This window comes from Triturus cristatus, chromosome 11 (assembly GCF_964204655.1).
Source record: "Triturus cristatus chromosome 11, aTriCri1.1, whole genome shotgun sequence".
NCBI classification, from domain to species: domain Eukaryota; kingdom Metazoa; phylum Chordata; class Amphibia; order Caudata; family Salamandridae; genus Triturus; species Triturus cristatus.
The window spans coordinates 561,231,625-561,251,900 of NC_140594.1; the positions used below are offsets into that span (position 1 = coordinate 561,231,625).

The 20,276-nt window shown below is 45.4% G+C and overlaps 1 protein-coding gene across 1 annotated transcript in view; it reads right to left on the bottom strand.

The window, feature by feature from the left end:
- The window catches only part of U2SURP (U2 snRNP associated SURP domain containing), a 776,636-nt gene that overhangs the window by 299,125 nt on the left and 457,235 nt on the right, over positions 1 to 20,276 (bottom strand). The gene's annotated exons all lie outside the window — the stretch shown is intronic.

Below are 20,276 nucleotides of genomic sequence, written 5' to 3' on the forward strand. Positions count from 1 at the left end.
TTGGTAGACCTTGATAGGTATCTGATCGGGGCCAGATGCACCCGTGCTCCTTGCCTTCCTGATATTCATAGAGACTGATATTGCCGATGTATTGTTGATCTTAATATCTTTAGTTTCCGCAATTTGTTCACCCGCCTTTTCATTATTAATAGACGTATTCTCTTTATATAGCTCACGGAGGTAGATATCCCAGTTTTCCTCTGAAACAGGAGTTGCCTCCAGCTTTTTTTTTGATCCCGTCATTATTGCAATCAGTGACCAATATTTGCGCTGGTTGTTTTGTTTAGCTGCTGGTTGGATTTCAGTCCAATTGAAGTCCTGTTTCAGTTTTTTCTGTTTAGTTTTTTCTCGTCGTATTTGATTCTTTAATCTATTGATTTCCTTTTTGTTTGCTGACGAGAAGTTCAGATACTGTGCACGTATCAGCTTATTGAGTTGTTTTACGACTGGTTGGTTCCAGTTTTTATTCTTATTTCTCCATTTACTTTTTACTGATCTGCTATGTTCTAACTTAGTTTGTAAAGCTTGTTTGAGATTATTCGTTAATTGTTCGAAATTCTTTATAGGGTCATCGGAATATATGTTGGTCAATATCTTGGTTTCGGAAATTAACAACCTCAGATAGTCCAGATTTTCTGTCCCCCAATAAATGCGACGCCTTGTTATGTTTACTTCTGTTTTTGTTTTAGGAAATATTGGCTGATTATAAGAAGAGGACTGTGCAATCCAATGGGTTGAAAGGTATAGAAGAGCATGATCACTTTCTGCCTTGAATATTATTGAGAGTTGAGTCATTTGTTCTTTTGCTTCAGTCCCGCATATAAAGTAATCCAGGGTAGAAGGAGATCCATTTCCTTGCCGTGTGTATGCTGCTGGTATATCACCGTTGATGTTACCGTTTAATATAGTCCCATTGATGCTGAAGAGAAAAGATAGTAGTACGCGTCCTCTCTTATCTGATTTAGATCCTTTTGGGAATTCAGGAAGTGATGTTTCCAAAGATTCCTCTTTGAAAAGACGAGCCCATTTCTTTATCTCACAGTTTGAAATTTTAGCGTTCAAATCACCCATTATAAGATATTGAGATTGAGGTTGATCTTCAATGATATGGGTGATAATCTCCATTAGGCGATCAAACAGCAAATCATTATTATTACTGGGAGGTGCGTAGATATTAAATAGTAATATTTTTTCAAGTTTGGCTGACGCTTGAGTTCTAAGGGATACTTTTAAACATTGTAAATTGTCTGAGTTTGTATCGATTATTTCCTGTGACCAAGAGTGATCTTCTTTTAATAATATTGCCAGACCACCCTTAGCATGTCCCCTTCTAGATCTTTTTGCCAATGTTTCATATACATAGTATCCTTTTTGAGTAAAGGTATTAATTAACCATGTTTCCTGGAGGGCAATGATATCCGGGGAGTTTTTGATAGCATGTTTCATTTTTAATTCATTTTTCCCTGCCAGGTTCCAGGACAATAACGTCAGACCTTTGCTAAACTTGATGTTGTGGATTCGCCGTTTTTTTGCTGTTTAAGGTTTCTGATAACCATGCCCACGATTTTATTGAGTTCTCATTGATACTTAAGCTAGAATTCCGGGACCATACTGACCTCTCACCCTGAATTACTTGTACTTTAAGTGAATCTTTCCTCATGATATTTGATGGTGGGTCTCCCCAATTAAAGCTATTGTTTTCTTTTCTTCTATTAGTTTGTCCTAATGTGCCTTTGTTTAGGTTGTTGATTCTAAGATCTTCCACCCAAGTTACATCATAACCATTTTTGTGAAGAATTTCCTTCTCTCTGATTATTATTCCAGGCAAAACTGGGGAATAAAAGGATACCTGTACTAGTTTGTTATTTTCTTTTGTTGGAAAGAGTACTAGGTCAATTTCTTTACTTGTCAGAGTGTTCAGGGATGGTATTTCTTGTAAGAGATTGATTATTCTACCACGATTGAACGGCTCCTTATCTGAGGGGAATAACTCTTCGATAATTATGTGTTTAGATGGACTTACTTCCCATGATTGAGATTTATTATCATGCAGTTCTTTTATATCCGTGATATTTTGCGTTGTTGATCTATTTTCTATCGAAGGACAAAATACGTCTACATTTGGGTTTAAGGTTTTTCCTGATGGTATTTTTTGAATTTCTGGAGAGTTCACCAAGTTTACGGGAGTGATTTTTTGGAATTTAAGCTTATTCCCTTTTTTTCTCTGTATTCTCCTCAAGGGTTTTCTCTTCTTCTTCCCCCTTACTTTTTCCCTAGTGTTACTTTTTTCTGCATGTCCTCCTTGACTGACATCCTGTTCAGCAGTAACTCCTGATATTTCTGCTTTATTTTCCCCGATTATCTGATCACAATTATTATCGGATACTTTGTTCGAAAAGATAGGGTAATGTTTAGTTTTATTTTCGGTGATGGTTTCTGATTCTTCTTTGAACAGTTTTTTGAGTGAATATGTAGAAAGAGGTTTTTCCTTATTTCTTTGTCCCTTAGTTTTGGTGTTAATTATTAGTACGTCGTTCGTTTGCGTGCTTGCTTCCTGTTGTTTTGGGGTTGCACTTCCTTTTTTGTGAAAATCATCTATTTGTTGTGATTTGACTACTCCGGGTTGTTTTGGTGAAACTTTAGTTAGATCTTTTTTCTTTTTTCCTTCAACCAGGAATTTAAGTATTCCTATTTGTACATCTAAAGTATCATCCGAGTTAGCCAAAATTTGACCAAGATGAGTTAGTACTGATTCCAAAATTTCTTGCAATGAAAAAAGTGCTTTTGACAGAGGAGAGACTGTGTTTTCAAAATTTGGATTTATAAAATTATGGTCTGATAAGCTGGCCAGATTAGAATAAAGGTTGGGCGATTTTTCTGGTGAACTGGTTAATGGGAGTTTTTGACTTAGTGATATTTCAGATTTTTCTTCTTTGGATTTCGTGTTATGGTTTACAGATGCATCGAAGAATAAGTCATTGCCCTGATTTTTTATAGGTGTTATAGATGTTATTTGGGACGTATCAGGGAGTGATTTTTGACATTCTTCCGAAAGAGAGAAATTTGCCAAATTACTTTCAGTTGTTATTTGACCTTGATTCTGATCTGAGAAATGTAACGAATCGTGATCAACCTTATTTATTGAAGAAACCAGCTTTTTTTGGTCATCAGTAGAATATGGAGATAGATACTTTTTCTTAGAGAGGGTAGAAAAGTATTGACTTATAGCTGGGGTACTTGATATTTGACCAGGTTTTATTGATTTGTCAACAGATTTTCTTACCGCTGCATCTGTCCCCATACGTCTCATGTAGATTGTCCGTGAGCGTAGTTTTTTTAGAGCCCTCATACTTGGAGTCGGAAATTTACCTTCTCGCTTATGGTAATGGCAGCAGGATTTGTATATTAATGATACTTTTACCTTTGACTCACGATCTCAGATGATCAGTAGCTAGTAGGGCGCTTTTTTAGCGTTGAATCAGAAATTAGGTTGAGTACTGTCCTCGTGTACGCAACGTTAGTGGGATGGCCCGTCCCGTCCTCGGTCGTCCCCGGACGGCCACAGACGGCCCGCCCTTTGTCCGGGCTTCGTTCCGCGCTTGGTCCCGCGCGCGTCCCGCGTTGCGGGAGGCTGATCGGGATTTGTACGTCTCGTCAGTGGGCGTGTCCGTGGGCGTGTCGCCTGGGGGAAGAGGAACCAGCTGGTCCCAGCTTGGGATTCTGGTCCTCGCAGTCCCCCAGGTTAGGCGCGCTGAAATTCTTCGCCCAGCCTCAACCCTTCTGACTCCAGCTGGGAGCGACAGGCAGAGCGTGCGGATTGCAGCTCACGCTCACACCAGCGAGTCAAGGGGAGGCGCGCCGCGGAACAACACACAGCAACAGCGTCAGCTCAGGCACAGCAGCTCAGGGAGTAGCAGCAGATCAAAGGAAACCAAATAGCGGTGAGTGGCGCCCGCGAAGCGGGTGTCAAGAATCTTTATCCTGCCTCGTCAGTGGGCGTGTCCGTGGGCGTGTCGCCTGGGGGAAGAGGAACCAGCTGGTCCCAGCTTGGGATTCTGGTCCTCGCAGTCCCCCAGGTTAGGCGCGCTGAAATTCTTCGCCCAGCCTCAACCCTTCTGACTCCAGCTGGGAGCGACAGGCAGAGCGTGCGGATTGCAGCTCACGCTCACACCAGCGAGTCAAGGGGAGGCGCGCCGCGGAACAACACACAGCAACAGCGTCAGCTCAGGCACAGCAGCTCAGGGAGTAGCAGCAGATCAAAGGAAACCAAATAGCGGTGAGTGGCGCCCGCGAAGCGGGTGTCACGAATCTTTATCCTGCCTCGTCAGTGGGCGTGTCCGTGGGCGTGTCGCCTGGGGGAAGAGGAACCAGCTGGTCCCAGCTTGGGATTCTGGTCCTCGCAGTCCCCCAGGTTAGGCGCGCTGAAATTCTTCGCCCAGCCTCAACCCTTCTGACTCCAGCTGGGAGCGACAGGCAGAGCGTGCGGATTGCAGCTCACGCTCACACCAGCGAGTCAAGGGGAGGCGCGCCGCGGAACAACACACAGCAACAGCATCAGCTCAGGCACAGCAGCTCAGGGAGTAGCAGCAGATCAAAGGAAACCAAATAGCGGTGAGTGGCGCCCGCGAAGCGGGTGTCAAGAATCTTTATCCTGCCTCGTCAGTGGGCGTGTCCGTGGGCGTGTCGCCTGGGGGAAGAGGAACCAGCTGGTCCCAGCTTGGGATTCTGGTCCTCGCAGTCCCCCAGGTTAGGCGCGCTGAAATTCTTCGCCCAGCCTCAACCCTTCTGACTCCAGCTGGGAGCGACAGGCAGAGCGTGCGGATTGCAGCTCACGCTCACACCAGCGAGTCAAGGGGAGGCGCGCCGCGGAACAACACACAGCAACAGCGTCAGCTCAGGCACAGCAGCTCAGGGAGTAGCAGCAGATCAAAGGAAACCAAATAGCGGTGAGTGGCGCCCGCGAAGCGGGTGTCACGAATCTTTATCCTGCCTCGTCAGTGGGCGTGTCCGTGGGCGTGTCGCCTGGGGGAAGAGGAACCAGCTGGTCCCAGCTTGGGATTCTGGTCCTCGCAGTCCCCCAGGTTAGGCGCGCTGAAATTCTTCGCCCAGCCTCAACCCTTCTGACTCCAGCTGGGAGCGACAGGCAGAGCGTGCGGATTGCAGCTCACGCTCACACCAGCGAGTCAAGGGGAGGCGCGCCGCGGAACAACACACAGCAACAGCGTCAGCTCAGGCACAGCAGCTCAGGGAGTAGCAGCAGATCAAAGGAAACCAAATAGCGGTGAGTGGCCTTGCCATACGCGTGCACATGTCCTGTCCCCCATCGAATGCAAGTCGACAACAATAGATCTCGCCGAGCGAGCAGCGCTTTGCGCTGCATCGCTAGGCGAGACCTAAAAAGCAAAAAAGTAGCACAGGTGTGGGAGAATCAATCCGGTTGGTGGGGTTTGAAGCAACCAATTGGGATGGGTGGAATCATGGAGGGCTGGGGAAGCAACGCAGGTGGCGTGATTGAAGGGAAGCAACACGGACGGCGGAGGTGGGGAGAAGCAACATGGAGTGCGCAGGTGGGGAAAGCAACCAAGAGGATGCAGGCGGCAGAAGCAAATAGAGGAAAAATGGAATGGGGCAATTGGATCAGTGTGCAACAAGGAGTGGGTGGGGAGGTCTGACGGATGAGAAAGCAACATGGGGGAAGAAGCACACAAGGGCATCATGGAGGAAGTGGGGAGAGAGCAACAAGAGCAAGCGCAGCAGAAGGTGAGAAGTACACAAGGCAGACAGCTGGAAATCACACTGACTCCTGTACAGTGCTTAAACAAAAGGGAAACAGTAGCACCTGAAAAAGGAGCCATGGAAGGATACAAGTAATGCCTTCATGCTTCAGTTGCAGGACAAATCAAGCAAAGGAAAGAAAGCCCACGCAATCTAACAAATAAGCATGGAAATGAGTGACAAGTAAGCCAACCAATGTTAAGAAATGGGCACACTGTAAGCTAATAGTCTTGCAACAGAGTGCATACACTGTAAGACCTAAAGAGTAGATTCCACTATTGAAAAGGTACTACCACCATATCAAACAATAGCCATATTCATCTTAGTCGTCACTCCATAGTGCACTCAACCTCAAGAGGTACTTTAATTAGGTTGGGATCTTTTGGGGTGCGGGGGTTTGGACTGAACCATCCCCTTCTGCAAAGTCTCTTGGCCCGCCCCTAGCATAACAGTTACTACCACATCGAAATTTACTTGCCCAGTTAAACATCTGCATCATTTATTCATACTAAGCTAATAGCAAGAGTAGGTCTAAAAAGGCACTCGTTTGTTAAGCAAGACCATCTAGCCCCTTGTACACTCCTAACAGAAATAAAACAGTTTGAGTGATAAGCTAGTAACAAAATATCGAAAGAATTGGAATGTATTACTAGTTTTTCTTAATTACTCATAACATGAAAAGCCATCCTGAAAAATCGAAAAAAGGTAAATTACTGCATGAGAAAAAAAAACAACAAGGTTTGAATTAAGTCCCCAACAGAGGACTTTGCGAAGAACCTAACCACCAGCTACTTAATTTTACCAGATGGCACTGGCATGTAATCCAGTATCTTACTTTTTTTTTTTTTAAATGCTACTCAGTCAGCTCCTAGTAGTGTCACAGAACTATGCAGGATTGTTAGGGATTTAAGGGTGAAGCAACATCTATATGTGTTAGTGTATGATAATTTCAATCCAACACTTAAAAATCAAAACTGCGCTCCCATTCCAGCTTGCAATAAGTTCACGTCCATGTGCATTATCTACAAAGCACATAATTAACTACATACCTAGTATGGTAACTTCTTTAGCGGTCACACCTTCACTACCCACAGCTCTAATCAACTAATCCTAGAAACTACAACCACAAACGAAGAAAACAAGTGTTCTCCCCATCATGAATCTCTAAAACGACTATTTCAGTAACTAAAGATGGTTTCCTTCCATCCAGACCTTCAAAAAAAGCACTCAAAATCATTTTCCTATGCCTCTCACAAAACTCCAACCCACCACTTATCATCCTAGGTATCCTCCTAGGTCACATCTGTCCTATAGAAATAAAATGGAAAACCAAATTCTGTATCTCCCAATATGAAGAAGATGTTGAAAAGATCTGGATCAGCTCATTAAATAACTGTTGAAGGACTGTGTAGGTATGGGGCTTGGTTGAGATGCAAATAAACGATTACTGTGAAACCCACTTCTCATTAAGTGGGGCAGTGGCATTCATATTAAACAAAGTAATACCATGCGGTTTACTACAGACTGCACAAACGTGTATCTATTGTTCTCTCCCGTTATCCAAGCACTTTCTGTTGTTACCTAGACTGAAAACATACCTGTAAAGACAGAAAAAGGTTGCAGTAGACCGGAAGCTTAGCAGCACTAAATACACCAACTTAAGTGTTAATATTAAGTATAACACTTCAACTCCTCTGCAATTAGTTCTTGCCCTCAGCCTGTTTAAACTAACAAAAACACTGAAATTCACGTTACAGGTCTGGTAAATAATTATACCTTGTTCCCTAAATTAACTATAACCTGCCCCTCCCATGCACTGTTTTGTTATCAATAATGTCATTTCTGATGTTGCATTGGGGTTATCAATAGTGTCATAGAACATGTCAAGAGTGACGCAATATGTAATGCAATTAGCAGTGCATGGTGCAGGCGGGTATTAGAGTAAATTTAGGCCACAATTTATAATTAGTTGAGCTAATTATAATTGGAAAATTTCACTGGTTTTGTTTGCTTAAAACGGTACATTGTAACAGACATTTTCACCTAACTACACGGTCCCTTTAACCTTTGGTTTTTGCACCGAATTTCAAAGGTTTTTAAAATGGTAATAAGGATAGTCACATAAATCTCACATTAGTACATGTCGAATAATTATCTGCTAATTGTATTTTTCGGTACTAACTGATGTGGCTACAGTCGTGGACATCTTGTATAGACTATATTGGAGTGTCTCTCCTGATAAATGTTTTAGAAATAGCGCATTTCACGATGGCCACTACCGTCGCCAGCAGCAGTCGAGGGTCCTGACAGCGTACTTTAAAAATATAGTTTTCTAAAAAGATTACAGCATATTGAAATATGTACAGTAAAAAATCGCGGGATTATGTGTGTCTGCTTTTGTGCAGAAACCCACTACTCTCCTGGCTGCTTGCCCTGTCCTCAGACCGCCATAGGACTTCGACTGCTCCTTCCTTCCCCCCTCCTGTTGCCCATCGCCTTATTTTGCATGTGTTGTGATATTGCTCTCCGACCCATTCGCCATATTTTCTTGTCCCGTCCCCCAATTACCCTCCTTCCGCAGTCGCTTACTCCCCCAGCGTACCTGTGGTTGCTTGCCCAATGCCTCTCCTACCCCAGGTCACTCATCTTATCTCAAGGTGACAGGTTATCACTGGAAACAGTCCCGTGGCCATGTCTCTAAAGGTTGTCTTTCAATTCTACTTTCCTTGTATTTCATATACACAAAACGACTTTCCTTTCTTCTTTTCCTCACTAAGTGTTTTTGATGGTTACTGTATTTTAAACAGCTCTGAAACAAGCTTATTCTAAGCACAATATTTCTCATGGCAGGGCTTGTGCACGCTCTCGAAGAGCAGCATTTGGACCAAAAGCACTATTGCAATCAAATAGCAGGAGCTCAATTGTGTCCAGATCTCACACACAGGCCTTACTTAAATAAAGTAGTCATGAGGTTGCCATCTGCTCCTTTGCATTATGTATTGAACACCACACAATTTCATTCCACAACACACACTACCACTCCAAATAATTACACTCCATGACACACAAGTAGACTACACATAATTACACTACACTCAATACCACATAACTACCCACATAAATTCCAATGCACACCATACCACATAATTCAGCTTCACATAACTCTACAGCACACAATTCCACAACAAACAATTCCACTCAGACTAACATAATTCCACTCCACACCACACCCATCCACTCCAGTCCGTAACACATACCTAAAATACATTAACATTTACAACGCCTATAGCTCAAGATTGCCGAGACCTTTTTGCTTTGCCAATGCTTGTTTAACTATTGTGCCTCCCACCTGCCACACTGCTAATCAGACTCTGCCTTGTAAAAGGCATGTTGATGAAGAATGCTTGGACTTCAGGATTGAACCCTGAGGGGTAGGTGTATTTCACGGCATGTTTGCCACTGATTTCCAGGCTTTTATGTCAAAGAAAAAAAGTCTTAACTATTTCCTGTGATTGACAGTGCTAAATTAATCTGCAGAATATTTAGCTTTCTTTCATAAACAAAAAATGTAAATAAGTGTATTAAAAAAGCTTATAGTCCTTCTTGCAGTGCTGGTAATATAAAATGAAAAATAAAAAGCGCTTTTACAGTTACAGTGCTGTTCTCAGAGCATTAAGTACACCTGCCACTCACCCTTGCAGGCCAATCAATTTTCCCCAGTGTGTGAAAACAAAGGAGCTTATTGTCTGCAAAAAGTTACTCCATTCCACATTTATTCATTTTTGGTATGTCTTGTTAAACCTACTCTATAGTGTCAATGTACTTACAACAGAAAAGAACATTTTAGAATGCATGTACTTAATTTTCTTACAATGCACATTGCATTTAAAATTTGACTTACAATAATACACATTGTTGCATAAAACACATTTTAAATATTAGCACATTATCCCCAACAAAACACACATTTCTCAATACATTAACAGACATCTCTGCAGTCATGGTCATTTGATGAATACTAAATGGAGGATGCTCAAATCTTTCTAGAGAGTACTCAAATCAACAAAAAAATCATGGCATATAAAAAAATACATTACAAGTTACATGATATAGGGGGTCTATATTGTCATCTCTGGGTTATGGTGATATTTATGAACCCATCAGCCTTCAGCATTGTGGTTTATGGAACCGGCACCTCTTGATGGCAATAGAGGCTCATAAAACAGTTAACCGTTATGTATAATATAATACATACATGCATATATATCACACACACACACACGAAACAGGGGTGCTTTAAATGTGGAACTGATGTAATAATTATGCACTAAGGCACTGAGAAAGGCGGAATTGCCGAAATAAGTTAGTCTGCTTAAATTAAAGTTTATTAACCGAAGAGTGCTCCGTGACTCCTCGAAGTGGGAACTTGGTGTTTAATAATTTTCGTGACGGCCAAAGTCACGACGGAAGCACCCGCCTGCCCGCCAGTTTGTTCGGCAGCAGTGGCAATTTATGGAGAGGATTTGTGTATCCGCCGCTGACCTCCAGAATATGGTGTTCATCGACATGAGGTCGGTGTTACTACAACGAAGGGCATTTGGTTACTAAACTGGCTGCAATGAACACGTACCTGTTGAAGGTCAGAGCACGGCAGGGAGAGGGACGGATTCTTCAATTAATCCCACATTTGGTGAGAGGAACAAATGTCTACAAGATGCAATACATGTTTTTTGGCCCATTATGACTTATTTTTACAAAGTGCAAAGCATTACTATAATGGAATTTATGAACATACAGGTATGATGTATCCTAGTGAGATGACCATGAAAATGTAATGTAAATGAGATAATTACAACCCCACAGGTTTTTGGGGAGGAGGATGGGCGCATGTGAATCTACAGCAATACATTCCACAAACAGATGCTTACAGTGTAAGTAACATTCACGGTTTAAAGGCATGTGTGTCTGTAGATACACATGCTTAGCATAGACTGTAAAGCAGATTTCCTCTCAAAACTGTGGCTAACCTGTGAGGGGTGCATTTGCTTGAAATAATATGCTTAGAACTGCTTGGCCTACATTGGCTTGTTGATGGGCCATGACAACTACACAATAGTGTTTGGTAAATGTGTGCGGTGCGGTCTATATAGCTGCCTTTCATATGTAAGCCGTGGGTATATTTCCTAGGCAAGCCATAGTAGCTCCTTTTTGTGAGTAGAGTGGGCTTTTGGAGGAACAGGAAAGCTTGTTTGGCTTTCGAATATGAAGTGTGGATACATTTTACAATCCAACGTGATATGCCCGATTTAGAAATGGCTGTTCCTTGGTTTTGGTTTTTGAATTGAAAAAAAATTGTTGTCTTTCTGTATGGCTGAGTTCTATCAATGTAGTACATACGTTCCCTTTTCATATCTAGTGTGTGTGTAAAGCTTTTTTCAGCAACTGAACCGGGTTGAGGAAAGAATACTGGCAGCACAATAGATTGGTTCAAGTGGAATTGAGATACTATTCTTGGAAGGAATTTAGGGTTGGTAAGTAGTGCTACCTTGTCTTTATGAAGCTGGAAGAATGGTGCTTCTAGAGTTAATGCCTGAAGCTCACGGACACGTCAGAGTGAAATGATTGCAATGAGAAATGCAACTTTCCATTAAAGGAACTGGAGAGGGCATTTGATGCGGAGGTTCAAATGGCTGTCCCATTAACCTGGTTAACACAATTTTGAGATTCCAAGCTCGAGTGGGAGAGACTCCTGCAGAATAACTCTTTTAAAACTCTGTAAAAAAGCTTTACTTCCAGAGATCCTGAAGATAGAGGTGTGTTCTCTATTTTGTAGATATGCGGCAACTGCAGTTAAGTGCATCTTTATAGAAGTGAAAGCTAACCCTGAAGTTTGCAAATGCAGCTGGTAACAAACAAGGTCCTGAGCCTGTGCCGATAACCCCTTCAGTGCCTTGGACATAACGGTTACATCCTCGGCCGTGGCGCTCATGTCTCCAGGACGTAACCATTACGTCCAGACACCTACCCACGGGAGAAGCGCTGCCCCCACCCACCTCGGTGGGGCACCCACCCACATGCCTCCACTAGGGATGGCAGCGGAATTGCTTCCGCTGCCATCCCAAACTCTCTCTCGGCGATCTGATGATGGCGCACTCACGGTGCGCTGTCATCCAGTGCAGCAAGGGACGCACTGGAAGCCATTTGCGTCCAGCGTGTCGAGGGAGAGGATGTGTTTTGGTAAGTCCTTCTCCCAGGGTTTTCTTTTTTTTTTTTTTTTTTACAGGCGAACAGACGCGGGGTACTTTTCCGCCTGCATCAATAGGGAGTGGATTCCTTCTCCACAATAGCGAGTGGGGCCACGATTGTGGAGCAGAAATCCACATGACTAGACACCAGGGATTTTTTTTTGTGGTATTTTGGGGATCAACCCCTTAGGCAAGGGTCACCCCCCTGGAGGCATAGGAGATCAGAGCTTTGGCCACCCCCGATGGCTGATTCAGCCATTTTTTACGGCCGATGTGCCCTCCCAGAGGGGGTCGGGGAGTCAAAACCCACTAGGCCCCAGGAATTCATTTAAAATATATTTATAAGGAATCAACCTCTTGGGCAAGGGTCACTGACCCGGGGGCAGCATGTTTTTCAGTGTTTCCTACGCCCTGGAGCTAGATGAGCCTTTTTTCAGACATTCTAGCCCCCTGGGAGGGTTGAAACCCACTAGAAGCCAGGGATTTAGTGTGTTATGTTTAGGGTGAGCGACCCCTTGGGAAAGGTTTGCTCCACATTTGGTGCATTGATAATTTGGCCATTTCGGACTTATAGTTATAGGCCTATCTGCTCCCGAAGGGGGGCAGAAGCCCCTAGACCACCAGGGATAATTTGGCTGTTTTTGCCCCTCTTAGGTTCAGATCGGCCTTATATGTTTAGGCCCATCTGCCCCACTAGCGGGGCAATAGCCACTAACCACCAGGGATTTTATTATACATGGCATGTAATGTTTTGGGGAACAGTCACTTGGTCCAGGGTCTCTCCCGTTTTTGGGGTGAATATTTTGGCGGTTTCCTGCACCCCCACCCCCCCGCGGGGCAGATCAGCCATCGTTCTAGGCCCATTTACCCTCAAGTGGGGCAGAAGCCACTAGACTACCAGGTAAAGTTTGTGTGAGAAATGTAGTTTGGCTGATGGTCTGAGTGTTTTGGCGTTTGGCTGGCTGTGTGTGGACTGGCGCTTGGCTGGCAGTGTATTTGGCTGGCATTTGTATGGTGATGGGCAGACAGTAGTGTTTGATAATGTTAACTGCTATTTTTTGTTAACATTGGTGATTGTAATTTTTTTTCTCCTTTTTATTCTAGTGCAAAGCTTTTGTTTTCCTTGTGGTTTTGCCACTATTTGGTAAGAATTTTTTTTTTATACTGTGTACTCCAAATGAGTATCATTGACCTGCATGAATGTGTTTTTTGGAAATGCTGTAATCATAGCAGCCTATTTAGCTTCTGTTTGAATGTGTGTGAAAGTGGCCTTGTATTTGTGCACAATGTGTATTGTGTTTCCTTGTGTGTCATTTCCTTTTGTTTTTCTAGTGAGATGTCTTTGGTGCTTACTGTGTCTGGGCAGAGTAGGTGCTGGCGAGTCTAGCTGTCTTCAGCAAGTTGAGTGGTAATGTTTTGCAGTATATAGGTTTTTGTGTGCTTTGTATTGATTGACTTTACCCTCATGCCAAATCCAGCCAGTGTGTGTGTGTGTACTTGAAGAACAGCTGGTTGTCAAGTAATATTTGAATTTTCTGTCTTTCTCTGCCAGGGTGTACATGGTCTCTACATTGTCTGTTGATGTGAGTGTTATAATGTGCTGGGACTGTGGCTGGCCGTGTGAATGGTCTTGTATGTGTCACGTATGAAAGGTTTGTGAATGGCCTTTAAAGAGGTTGTGCCTTGCCAGTGCTTTACAGCTCACCAGCTGTGAGTCATTGGTTCAGGTTTTTAACCTTTTAATTATGAACAGTGCATTTCCTTTTCGTGAAATCTCTTATTAATTAAATTTGATGCTCTAAAACTTCACTCATCCTCGTGCCAAATCCAACCAGTATGTGTGTGTACTTGAGGAATAGTTGGCTGTGAGGTGATATTTGTCTTACTCTGCCATGGTGTACATTGTCCCTAGGGAAAATCTACCAATTCTAGATATTTTCGAGATAGAAACCCAGGGGAGTACAGGGTGATTGGTGTCCCTCTCGTGGATCCAAACAAGTCTTCTTACCCAAAATGCCCTGCAAACCTCAAAATGTGTCTACAGTCACATTTTCCTTGCATTACTATGCCATATTCTTCTAGAATCGGAAAGAAACCACAAATTTCATACCACACAGCGTTCCCCCAGATGTTCTGATAAAAATGCTACCTCACTTGTGTGGGTGGGTCAAGTGCCCACCACAGGGAAGGGGCCAAAACGCATTGTGGAGGCATCAAAGTTTATCAATCACAAAACGACCTGGCATTGCAAGGGGGGTCAGCTGCGATTTTGGAAACGGGCTCGGCGGCCATGCAGGCAAACCTACCAAACCCAGACTTTTCTGAAAACTAGACACCTGGGGAAGCCCAAGGATGTGTGGCTTATGTGGATCCCAGGATATTTTATTACCCAGAATCCAGTGGTGGCCGGCCCAGATCGTAGGGGATGATGTCCGGAAAAGGAAGCACCCAGGCTACCCTGAGCCAATCACAATGCTGCAATGCAGCGCTGTGATTGGTCTGAGCGCCGTAGTTTGGTGCTCAGCCAGAGAATGGGAGCCTGGGTATGTTCTCTAAGCAGGCTGTAATGCACATGTATGTTTTGCCTTCGTAAATGAGCTGCTACTACCTTTGGGCATTAGGTGAATACTCTTCGAGCTGTAGTGACCCCGAATGAATGAATTTTGAATTTTAAGTGTTGACCTTGAAACGCAAACCTGAGATCTTTGCGATGTGTTGGGTGATTTGGTACGGGGAAGTAGGCGTCTGAGGTCCCATGCAGCCATCCTGTTGAAGTAGAGTGATGACATCCTGCAGAGTGACCACGTGAAAATGCTCCGATAGAATGTACTTGTTTAGGGGTCTTATGTCCAGGATTCTCATAAGAGGCTTCTCCTTTTTGGGTATTAGGAAGTAAAGTAAATAGACCCCCGTTCCTTGTTGGTGTAATGGCACAAGTTCTATTGGTCCTTTTTGTAGGAGAGCTTGTACTTCCTGTCTGAGCAGCTGCTGACAGTCTGTGGATAGCTTGTGTTTGTGAGGTGAAATTTTTGGAGGTGTGGATGTGAGGTCCAGGCAATAACCCTATTGGTTAATATCCAACACCCACTGGTCGGAGATTATGTTCCACCATGTGGGAAAGAACTGTTCAAATCGTCCACTGACAGGTGTGTAATTGGGGCGAATGGCAGGTAAGTCAAGGTTTAGAGGCGCTTGCGATAGGTGTGCTAAAGCCACCTCTGCCTCATGAGTCGTTACCCCTGTAGGAGCTTTTGTAATATCCTTTGGGAGAGGATGTTTGGGTGTGTCTTATGGTTTATAGTGGAGGTCTCAGGGGATGGTGTTTTGATCCTCCACAATAAGATGAGCGGCGAAAGGAGCCCTGTTGTGATGAAGTTTGTAGCACTCCCAATTGCCTTCGCCATCTTATCTTTATTAGTTTTCTCCAAAAGGGTGTCTACCTGAGGGCCAAAAAGATGTTCCCCATCAAAGCGGAATGCTAACAGCTTCGTCTGATCTTCAGGTTTAAAACCAGACACCCTTAGCCCGGCATGGAGTCTAATTAAGATACCAGAATTAATGCCCTTAGCAGCTGACTCTGCATCAAGAAAACGCCATATTGTGGTGTTTGAAATGAGCTTGCCTTTTGAGGTGATCTGATATGATTGCTTCTTGTATTCTTCTGGGAGATGCTGGAGAATCTCGTCTCCATCTCATCAGAGTGTGCCCAGTCAAAACGAGATAAAAGACCAATGATGTCTGCAATTTTCCTATGGTTGGCAGATTGTGCAGCCACTCTTACCTGCTGCATACATTTTTTAAAAAAAATTTTTTATCTGGTGGCAGAGAGTCACCAGATGTTTGAGAATTTGCTCTTTTACGAGCTGTGGCCACTACCAGTGAGTCAGGTGTAAGCTGGCCCTTGATGTACGCTGGATTGATAGGTGATGGCTTGCACTTTTTTTCAACCCTGGGAGTAATTACCCTAGCCCTGACTGGGTCAATAAATATGTCCTGCGTGTGCCTGAGCTTACCTTTTAGCGCTGGTCGCATGCAGTCCTATAGATTCACATGCACCCTCCCTCCTTCCTGGAATCCAGCGATGATGACAAATGTTTCTCTGTGTTTTTCACTCTTTTTACTATGCTCAGCCACTGTGGCTTCAACACTACCCGCCAGCTGAGAGCAAAAGATTCTGAGGTGGAGCCAGTATGCTTGAGCATGTGGTAATGAGCAGTTGAACTTCAACCTCTGAGGCGGAAGCCGGAGGAGAAAACTTGTAGAATTTTTAAAAATTGTTGAATCTTTTGTTGTGCTTTTAATTCACTTGCACTCTCACCTGTGCTTTCTTCTGGGCTGAAGCGCCTAACAGGATCTTACAAACCAGCGGATTTAGCGCTGTTTGGGACATCATTCTGTCAGGGACGCCATCGCTGCTCTTGCGAGGCCACGCCCACACACCCCGCCTATAACTACAGCGCGGAGCACTAGCGCGTTAGTTGAACTTCAACCTCTGAGGCGGAAGCCGGAGGAGAAAACTTGTAGAATTTTTAAAAATTGTTGAATCTTTTGTTGCGCTTTTAATTCACTTGCACTCTCACCTGTGCTTTCTTCTGGGCTGAAGCGCCTAACAGGATCTTACAAACCAGCGGATTTAGCACTGTTTGGGACATCATTCTGTCAGGGACGCCATCGCTGCTCTTGCGAGGCCACGCCCACCTTACAGGCCACGCCCACACCCCCCGCCTATAACTACAGCGCGGAGCACTAGCGCGTTAGTTGAACTTCAACCTCTGAGGCGGAAGCCGGAGGAGAAAACTTGTAGAATTTTTAAAAATTGTTGAATCTTTTGTTGTGCTTTTAATTCACTTGCACTCTCACCTGTGCTTTCTTCTGGGCTGAAGCGCCTAACAGGATCTTACAAACCAGCGGATTTAGCACTGTTTGGGACATCATTCTGTCAGGGACGCCATCGCTGCTCTTGCGAGGCCACGCCCACCTTACAGGCCACGCCCACACCCTCTCACTTCAAATGTGTTTTCCACGCAAGCGCAGCGGATGAGCGCAGCGGGAGCGCCGACTGCGCGCCGAAGTCGCGCACAAGTCAAGCCCGTCTGCGCCCGTCCGCGACCAGTCGGGACCCGGGGCCACATACCCTGGCTCCCACCCTATCCAGAGCAGGACTTACAGCTTTGCGGCTTTATACAGCATAGGTAGGACTGCCACTTATCAGTGCTCCCATATCTATGCTCCCACAGAGCTACCCGCCCGATGTCCGGGGTGCAAACACTCCTTCCGCAAATCCCCGTCGGCCACGGCACAAACGTACCGTATGTACGCGCTAAATTGCCGCTCCTTACCAAAACATAGCACACAGATTGCCTTGCTGCTTGAGGAGCAAAAGCCAGACGCGGTTTTCCTGACTGAAACGTGGCTCACTGTTCACTCTGAGCCAGATGTGGTTCTAGCCTTACCCGTAGGCTACCATATCCTTAGATTGGATAGACAGGTAGGGAGAGGCGGTGGTCTGGCGATCATATTGAAGAACCAATACCGATGCCGTACTACAGCAGAAACTATCTCTGAGTGCGAGAGTGTAGCATTCTGCATAGAGTTCAACGCAAACAGCTCTTTCTCCGGCACCCTGATCTACCGCCCCCCTGAGCCTGTAAAAGTGTTCCATAGGTCTCTTCCAGAAATTATAGCGGAAAGAATCCTCTCTTCCGCCAACCACACGATCCTAGGGGACCTTAATCTCCACTTTAACTCCCCCTCAGACCACATTGCTCAGGAATTACTAGATGATCTGGAAGCTCTCCAACTGTCCCAACTGGTCGCAGCCCCGACCCATGAAAAAGGCAACTTACTTGACCCTATATTTAGTAACTGCCTGGATATAACTGTTGATCAACCCATCCCTCTTCCATGGACAGACCATTTTTTGGTCCCGTTTACCTGGGTCACACTTAAAACCCCCAAATTACCTTCTCAAGTCACTACCAGGAGGAACTGGTCAAAACTCCCTTTGGAGGCCTGGCTGCACAACCTGGACTCCACTCGCCCGGCACCTTGCCTAGACCCTAATGTGGCAAACGTCAACTATGAAAGTTGGATCACCCACTCGCTAGACTCGATCCTCCCGTTTCATAGATCCTCCTCGAAGAGACTACAGAAATCTGCCCCCTGGTTCTCTGACTCTCTAAGACAGCTAAAACGCCGTTGCAGGCAACGAGAGAGAGCCTGGCGTTTAGACTTCCTCCCAGACAAAAAGGCTTCCTACAAAGAGGCGATTAAAGCCTACAGAGAAGGGATCAGAGCGGCCCAGGCAACCCACTACGCTGAGAAAATATTAGAAGCGAAATCAAAGCCCAAAGAAATTTTCCAAATTATAAAGCAATGTTCCAGTGCCAATACGGCACCCCCTCCTAACAAAACCCAGGACCAATGCAACGAGCTTGCAGATTTCTTTTACAACAAAGTTTAAAAAATGTATTCTTCCTTTCCAACTACAGCCACAACCCCGGATGTGATTAATCGACCCCCCCCTAGACCACCTTTTCACCGTGACCAGCCTTCTCTCGAGCACTTCCCTCCTCTGGACCTCGACACTTTAAGCAAAGTGGCACGACAGGTCAAGTCGGGCTCTCCCTGTGATCCTGCCCCTCCAGAAGTCCTGATGCAGGCTAGCAAAGCCACCCTGCCTGTAATTCTGGATCTTCTAAACACGTCCATATCTGCCTGCTCTGTCCCCACAGCTTGGAAGCAAGCCATGGTACGGGCGCTGTTGAAGAAACCCAGCCTAGACCCAGATGACCACTCCAGCTACCGCCCCATCTCACTTCTCCCTTGGGCCAGCAAGGTGCTAGAGAAATATATAAATGCACAGCTGGTCCAGTTCCTGGAGGACCACTCTCTATTACACACATCCCAGACAGGCTTCAGACCAAAGCATGGTACGGAAACCGCCTTGTTAGCGGTCACCGAAGAAACTAGAAGGATATTGGATCAGGGAGGATCAGTGGCAGTGATCCTCCTTGATCTAAGTGCAGCCTTCGATACGGTCAGCTATACCACCTTGCTGGACCGTCTCCATAACATCGGAGTTTCAGGTGATGCTTTAAGGTGGTTTGACTCCTTTCTGTCTGGGAGGTCGTTTCAGATCTTCGACGGTGAGACAATGTCCTCTAACAAACCCCTGAGCTGTGGAGTACCACAGGGCTCCTCCCTGAGCCCGGTTTTGTTCAACGTGTACATGGGGCCGCTGGCGGGTGTTGTCGAACCGTATGGCATTAAAATGGTGTCATACGCCGACGACACCCAGCTTGTGGTCTCGCTGGCAACTGGGAATAACAGGCATTCCCCAGTCAATCTGTTAAAATGCCTAGAGGACGTCAAGGGATGGATGACCAACTCCTCCCTTAAACTAAACGGAGAAAAGACGGAGCTCATGCTCCTAGGCCCAACCTCTCCTGTGCCTTTCACCTCCTTGTGGCCCAGTGCACTGGGCCCCCCCCCTCCCCTAAGGAAAGTGTTAAAAGCCTGGGAGTGTGGCTGGACAACAAACTCTCCTTCTCCACCCAGGCCACAAAACTGTCCGCCTCATGTTTTGGCCTACTTAGAATCTTGAGGAAGGTTCTCCCGCTACTTCCCTTAGAGGCCAAAAAGGTGGCTGTACAAGGTCTCATCCAGTCTCGCCTGGACTCGAACAATGCCCTATATGTGGGGGCTCCGGAGATGACCCTCCGAAAATTGCAGGTTGTGCAAAATTGTGCAGCACGTTCTCTGCTGAAAATCCCGCGCACCCAGTCGGCCAGACCTGCTCTAAAAAGTCTCCACTGGTTGCCAGTGAGGCAGCGAGTGGCCTTTAAGGCGCTGTGCTTGGCGCACCGCGCCTTCTGGAAAACGGGCCCAGCCATTAACAACGACCTTGTCATCCCCTACCACCCTAACAGGAACCTTCGGTCGACGGAGGCGTTCCTCGCCGTTGTTCCCAGAGTGAAGCGAGCCAGGTCTGGGGGCAGGCTGTTCTCTTTGAATACCGCCAGGCTCTGGAATGCTCTCCCCCTTTCACTCCGTTCCAACCCAGACCTCTTCTCATGCCGTAAAAACGTAAAAACACTGCTGTTCGCCAAATCCTGCGTACCTTAGCTCCTCTTCCCGTCACTTCTCTGTTCAACTCAGCGCTTGGACGCCTACGGGCAGCAACCGCGCTTAATAAATATTTTTACAATTACAATTAACATTTTATGAGCTCCACTCAAGACGAAAAGCGTCTCC